The following is a 7,373-nucleotide window of genomic DNA, read 5'->3' as shown; positions in this document are numbered from 1 at the left end:
TTCTGGATCTGAGTAGTGAACTAGAGTTCTTAAGGATTGGATAGCTTAGGTGGAAAATCTTAGTCTAATAGGACGCCTAAGCTTAGATCGTTTGATTTCCGTTCTGGATTAGTGTTCTTACTGCTTATTTCTTACTGATCATTTGGAATTAGATCTTAAGCATCTCAGCATCCAAAAGGTGTTCCATGAGATGTTTGAACAAACCAATACCAGAGATTTACATACCTAGCCTAAGAGATTGGATGTCTAGGGTGTCTATTGACGTGAATGAACTTGTTTGTCATGCCTGCTTAATCATGTTTCTCTAGCGAGAGTTAGGTTTGGAAGTGATTGAGTCTGAGTAGCTTCTATCAAGAGATTGGATTAGCTAAGCTGTGATGTTCGTTGTCTAGGGATAGCTTGATTGTGTTCTGTTAGGCATTCTAGGTAGATTAAGAGACTCCACCAAAATCAATAACCCCATCCTTAAGGCCTCTACTTATCTGATTGTTTCTACATCTTTAAGCTTCTTCTTTGTTTTAGTTGCAATAGCTTGCTCATTTTTCTCTGCACGTTTAGCTTGTTTTGCTCTCTTCTGTTATTGCATTTTAGCTCTTGTTCTGCAAACTCGTTTTGTTCTTGTATCTCGTTCACTCAAGTTTGTTAGACAAAAACTCATTTGAATCTGGCTTAACTTGTGACCGCTTGATTGCATCTTGATTGCTAGCAACATCTCATTTGGATTGACACCTTAAGTACTACAACTACATAAGGTTAATTGAGACCTACTAGGATAGACACACACAAATCCTAGTATCAATTTGGCACCGTTGCCATTTGGGATTCGTATTGCTACATTTGAGATTTCAAGTTTTGCAAGATTAAGTTCTGTTACACTTATCATTCTGAGTACTGACTTGCTTTGGTTGTCTGCTTGTTTGTTTTGCATCTCAGGAACCTATTGATTGCAACCTTGCATGCAAACCAGATCAAGAGGGCATCAGAATCTCCTTCCTATTATTGACGACATCAATCGGTTACAAAGACCACGACAAGCTCGTCTTCTCACTAATCATCCCGCACCAGTCACTATGGAACAACCTAATGGACCCAATCCAAGACCGCGACACATTGGTGTTGGAGATGCACCGAACACTCATACTCAGCATGCTGGAATCGTCTCTCATGCTGTGCAGAACAACAACTTCGAAATCAAAAGTGGTATGATCTCCATGAGCCAAGGAAACAAGTTTCACGGGTTGCCTATGGAAGATCCACTCGACCATTTAGACGAGTTCGACCGTTTTGGCAGTCTCACCAAGATCAACGGAGTAAGTGAGGATGGTTACAAGTTGACTCTTCCCATTCTCCTTGGGAGAAAAAGCTCATCAATGGGAGAAAAACATTCCCAAGGGAACAATCACCACTTGGGATGATTGCAAGAAAATTCTTGGCCAAGTTCTTCTCCAACTCCAGAACAACACGTCTCAGGAATGACATTTCTAGCTTTACTCAGAAGAGCTCAGAATCATTCTGTGAAGCCTGGGAGCGTTTCAAGAGTTATCAGAGCCAGTGTCCACATCACGGATTGATAACTCTCTAATTTACATGTTTTTAGCATCTTTTTGTCCATATTTTGCATTGTTCATACCCTTAACTTAGCATTTTTAGGTCATTAATTGTAGGAATTCACTTTTAGGCCATTTAGGGTGTTGCATTTTTGCATTTACATATTTTGGATGAAAACAGGTGCTTAAGAGCCTAAAATAGGGAAAAACAAGGACAAACCCGAGCATGTACCCAAATGAGCCATCGAGCTGGAAGAACGAGTCCGAGCCCCAACACGATCGAGGAGGATCCAAGAGCCGATAGAACAACCCGAAGATCTCCCCGAGGAGTAACCCAACCTCATCCTCGTGTACCCCATCGAGTAGACCCTCAGGCAAGACTGGGAAGCTAGGTCAAAGGGGTTTCCATATATAAACCCCTCCTCTCCTTCCTCGCAAACGAGCACGCCGCAGACCCTCAAACCAGAGAGCGAGAGCTTCTGTGAGAGAACTGAGCGACTCAAAATATTTTTCTCCTTTTGTTAAATTTTATTTCATAACTTTTTATCATTTCTTTAGATTTCTATCTTGTATTCTTACTTCTCTACTCTATTGTTTATTATAATGCAATTTTTGTTCATATATGCTGTTATGTTTCTTGCTATGATTTCCGAGTAGTGTAGTAAAGTTTCTTGGGATGGGATAGATGATTTTGTGTTCTTGATCGGTTAGGATGTCTTAGTTGATTGTATATGTTTAATAGATTTCCTTCTAGATTGGTGTTCTTAATGCTGTCAACAAACCAAGAGGGTGAGATTATATCTAAGGTGTTTTACCATCGAGAGGTGTAGATGAGATGCTTGAATCAACCAATGCTAGAGGTTTACTCACTTAGCCTAAGAGATTAGATGAGTAAGGGGTTTACTGACAATAATGAATCGGATCTTAATGCCTGCTTGGTCATGTTTCTCCAACGAGAGTTGGGTAGGGAAGTAATTAAGGTTGATTGTTTATATCATGAGAGTGTTTTAACAAGATTTTAGAGATTCATTATCTAGGAAATATTTGCTTGAGGCATGTAAGACATATGTACTGGTCAGGAATACTTAGGATTCGATTACCCCATCCTTAGAAGCTTTCGTATTTTAATTGCTTGCATTTCATTCATCACTCGATCCCTTACCTGATCAGGTACACGATAACCTGCATCGAGTAACCCCTCGAGTTGTTCATACCATCTTTGCTTACTCGATCACCCCACCCGATCCTGTATTCGAATGCTTGCATCGAGTGCTTAGGTCGTGTGGTTCTTTGTTTATATTCTTCCCTTTTATTATTTTAGGATTGTTAGATAAAACCCCACTATTGCTTGGCTTGACTTGCATTATTCTGATTGCATCATTCCTGCTAGCATAAACAACCATTTGGATTGATAACCATTTGTACTACAACTGCATAGGGAATTGATACCCTGGGTGAAAATCATGTTATCAATTTGGCGCCGTTGCCATTTGGTTGTATTTATTTTGCTACTTTTAGGATTTCAGCACTTGTTAGATTAATTTATTTTATATCTATTGGTTCAGAATCTGACTTGTTTGCTTTCGTTCTTATTTGTTTTGAATCTTAGGTACAACCCGAGCACTCACCCGACCCTTCACTTGATAACCTGGATCGGGTTGACCCTCGCGTAGACACTCGGTCATCTACTTGTGCATGCAAACATGATCCAGAGGTAGCCAAAACTTGAGTCCTTTTCATCAACAACATCAAGAGACCAAGGCTACTCATACAACAACAAGTTCAACAACCGCAACCAGCAATCATTGAGGAGACAATAAACAATCATAACGGTCCACCAGCTCCTCCAGCAAGGACCAACATAGGAGCAGGGGATGCTCCATCTACTCACACTCAAAGGAATGGCATTGTGCCACCTCCTGTCCAGAAAAACAATTTTGAGATCAAGAGTAGTCTCATCCAGATGATACAGAGTAACAAGTTTCATGGACTGCCAATGGAGGTCCCATTGGATCATCTGGATGTATTTGATAGGCTCTGTAGCCTCACCAAGATAAATGGAGTTAGTGAGGATGGATTCAAACTCCGGCTTTTCCCATTCTCTTTCGGGGACAAAGCACACATCTGGGAGAAATCACTCCCCAAGGAGTCCATCACCACTTGGAAAGCGTGCAAGAAGGTATTCCTGGCAAAATTCTTCTCCAATTCCAGAACCGTAAGACTGAGAAATGACATTTCCGGCTTTGTTCAGAAGAAAAATGAAACGTTCAGTGAAGCTTGGGAATGTTTCAAGGAATACACTACAAGATGTCCTCATCATGGCTTTAGCAATGCTTCATTGCTGAGTACACTTTACAGAGGAGTGGTCCCTAAGATACGGATGTTGCTGGACACCGCAAGCAATGGTAACTTCCTCAACAAGGATGTTGATGAAGGTTGGGACCTAGTGGAGAACTTGGCTCAATCTGATGGCAATTACAATGAGGAGTATGATCGCACTATGCGATCTACTGGAGAGGAAGATGCCAAATACAAGAGGGACATGAAAGCCCTCAATGACAAGCTTGATAAACTACTCAGCCAATAGCAGCATGTTCATGCAATATCAGAGGAAGCAGTTTTTACAACAAGATGGGGAGATTTTACAAATAGAGGATGTTAACTACATTAACAACCAAGGCGGTTACAGCAAAGGGTACAACAATTACAAGCCGAATCCGAATCTGTCCTACCGTAACCCAAATGTTGTCAGTCCTCAGGACCAAACCTACCCATCTGCAGTTTAAGGGAGTCAGGTCCAACAAAAGCCTTTTGTTCAGTACAATCAAAGCTATGCCCCTAAGCAGCAGTACTCTGGAAGCTACAACAAACCACCTGGATTCCAACAACAACAAGGCCCGCAGAACCAATCACAAGAAGATTAGTTACACGGCCTACTTCAGGAAATGATTCAGAATCAGGCTTCAGCAGCTATGGACACCGCAAAACGTTTTCCGGAGATGAGCAACAAGATCGACTCAGGATACAATGATTTGAACGCCAAGTACGAATCGCTCAATACTAAGCTGAGATACCTAGAGGGTCACCACAACAACCAACCAGCTCCCAGGTAAAGCTGTTCAGAACCCTAAGGATTATGCCACTGCCAAAGCCATCTTCCTTGATGATGACTATGAGGATTACCTCACTGAGGACAGTGATGTTCAAGATGGGGAGGATATGGATCACTATGGGTTAAACAAGGCCAAGTACTACATATCCGAGTATTAACCCGAACCTTCACCCGAGGAGACTGATCGAGTTGATGATCGAGCACTGGCTCGAGAATCACAAATCGAAGAACCACCCAAGGCTGAACCCGATGACCTACCCGATGATGGTGATCGGTTGATACATCGACTAGATGTTGAGATGAGAGATCAACCTCAACTACCTGTAGCAAAGGAAGAGGAACTAGAGAAAAGGTTCAATGCTGCACTTGACATCCAACTGGAGGCGCTTTCAGAGCATATGGCCAAGCGTAAAGCTCCACCATCTAAGCTTTTGCCACCACACCAACTTCAAGAGGAATCTGCCAAGGAGGCAGCTCGGCTGGAGAATGAGGTTAAGGAGGATGTCAAGAGATTGGGTTTGAGATTCTCAGGAGTGGAGTGTGTTTAGATCATGAGCTGCGAATCGAGGAAATATTGGATGATCCTAGCTCTTTTACTTTGCCATGCTCGATAGGAATTCGGATTTTCTAGAATTGCTTGTGCGACCTTGGAGCTTCAGTTAGCATTATGCCACTGTCAATTGCCAACAAGTTGGGTTTCAGCGATTTTAAACCGAGTAGTCTGTATCTGGTTCTAGCTGATAGAACAGTCAGACATCCTATTGGGATCCTAGAAAACTTGCTACTCAGGATTGGAAGAGTGGAAGTCCCTACTGATTTCATGATCCTTGATATGGATAAGGAACCAGACGATCCACTGATCCTAGGAAGACCATTCTTGGCAACAGTAGGTGCTGTGATTGAGGTAAAGCAAGGCAAGATCATAATTGAGCATGGGGAGCACTTCAAGATGAAGTTTCATGTGAAGAAGGGGATTAAGAGGCCAACCATTGATGGTCAAGCTTTTTCCACAAAGACAAAGCAGAGAAAAGTCAAACATCTTGAGGAAGTCAACACCACATTTGCCTTGGAACCTGGACAAAACCTGGAGAATCAGTTGAACCAGCCTGCTACAGTGGAGAGGATTCCAAAACCTCTCCCTCCTAGATCCCATGCTTAAAGAGCATGATGAGTCAAGCTTAGTGACTTAAAACAAGCTCACTTGGGAGGAAGTCCTAAAGGTATCTTCTATTTAATTTTCTTTAATTTTATTTGTTTTAAATCTTGTTTTTATTTTTGTAAATTTATAAAAAAAAAAACAAAGAGGAAAAGTGAAAAAAAAAAAAAAGGAAATTGAGGAACCCAAGGGTCAACCCGACACCGTACTCGACGCTCCTGATCGTGTCCCTGCTCGGGTGGCGAGTGGAGTCCGAATTCCGCAAGCAAGCCCACTCTCGGTGAAGCCCATACCACTAACCCAACCCTATTCAAGGGTTTCAAACCCTTCTCTCTCAGCAGCACCGATAAGTCTCTCTACCCTAAAGCTTTTTGTTTTCCATACTTTCTATTCTCTTTCAAACTCAAGTGATATTCGATTTTCTTTGGGAATTAACCCTATTAACCTCGAAGCTTATCTTTTTCTTCTCAAGGATTCGATAATGGAGCCACACACGAGAACCTACCAAAGGAAGGGAAGAAGATCAACCTCCACCGCTGCTACAACTGGAGGTGATGCCGTCAAACCTTGAGAATCCCAAGGAAGAGGAAACGTTCCGCATTCCCAACCGCTGGCTGGACGTTTTGCCTCACCCACCCGATACTCAACCCGATCCACCACCCGATCCGGTGCTCGAGCAACCGATCGTGTAGACCATCGAGTTCGCTCACCAAGTCCGATGGCGAGTGCTGTTCGCCGATATCCTCGACGTAGGGACCTGTCTGCGTCCGAGAGAACTGTTACCGACCCCATGGAGGTTGATTCTGATGCTGGTGAAGAAGAGCAACGGGAGATCCAAACGTCACGGCTAAGGAGTAGAGCTGCGGTTGCAAGAGGGAAGAGACCAGCCTCGGAGAAGGCTGAGAAGATAGCTCAGAGAGCAGCTGAGGAAGAGGATCGAGACACAGAGGAGGAGAACCGTGAGTGAGAGGAGGAACTGAGAGAAAGAACCCGCCAAGCCTCGCGGAGGCTGAAGCAGAAGGACGTGGAGACTCCGGCAAAACTTTTCAAGGTTTTCTGGAAGATGGGCTTCGTTGGTACCTGCTACCCTCACCGTGAGACGATGAAGTAGTTGGGCAACGCTAGAGATGTCGAGTTCCTGTTCGACATGTGCCACATGGGCCATATGATGCGAGCTCACCTTAAAGCTTATGAGGAGGAGACGGTCCACTTTCTCTCCACACTTCGATTGCACTACTTTGAGGACCACCCGACCCTACTACCCGATGGGGGGGATCAAGTTCATCACCTTCTCCGTGAGGAACAAAGAGTACCGGCTCACTTTCAAGGAGAAGCTGTATGGTTTCAAAGCTGGTAGTGGAGAAGGAATGGAGGTTAGCAAGGAGGAAATGAGGTCCTTATGGCTGACAATAGGAGACAAGCTCCCCTACAAGTCCACAAGCTCCAAATCCGCTTAAATAAGGGGCCCTGTCTTGAGGTATTTTCACAAGTCCCTTGCATGCACTCTTTTCGCTAGAAAGAAGACATGAAATGTGAATGATCACGAGCTCCAGCTGCT

General features: G+C 43.5%; 2 non-coding genes across 2 annotated transcripts; both read right to left on the bottom strand.

Annotated features, from left to right (window-relative positions):
- Positions 1-1,462: 1,462 nt before the first annotated feature.
- LOC147948772 (small nucleolar RNA R71) lies at positions 1,463-1,569 on the bottom strand. Its single transcript, XR_015586043.1, has one exon. It is a non-coding gene; the product is annotated as a small nucleolar RNA R71 (small nucleolar RNA).
- A 2,196-nt stretch (positions 1,570-3,765) lies between these two features.
- LOC147948771 (small nucleolar RNA R71) lies at positions 3,766-3,872 on the bottom strand. The gene has a single exon (XR_015585895.1). It is a non-coding gene; the product is annotated as a small nucleolar RNA R71 (small nucleolar RNA).
- Positions 3,873-7,373: the final 3,501 nt, after the last annotated feature.

Source organism: Camelina sativa, chromosome 2, assembly GCF_030686135.1.
Source record: "Camelina sativa cultivar CO46 ecotype springtype chromosome 2, ASM3068613v1".
Classification (NCBI taxonomy): Eukaryota; Viridiplantae; Streptophyta; class Magnoliopsida; order Brassicales; family Brassicaceae; genus Camelina; species Camelina sativa.
The sequence above is the reverse complement of the archived record's forward strand: the minus strand, read 5'-3'. Positions and strand labels throughout refer to the sequence as shown.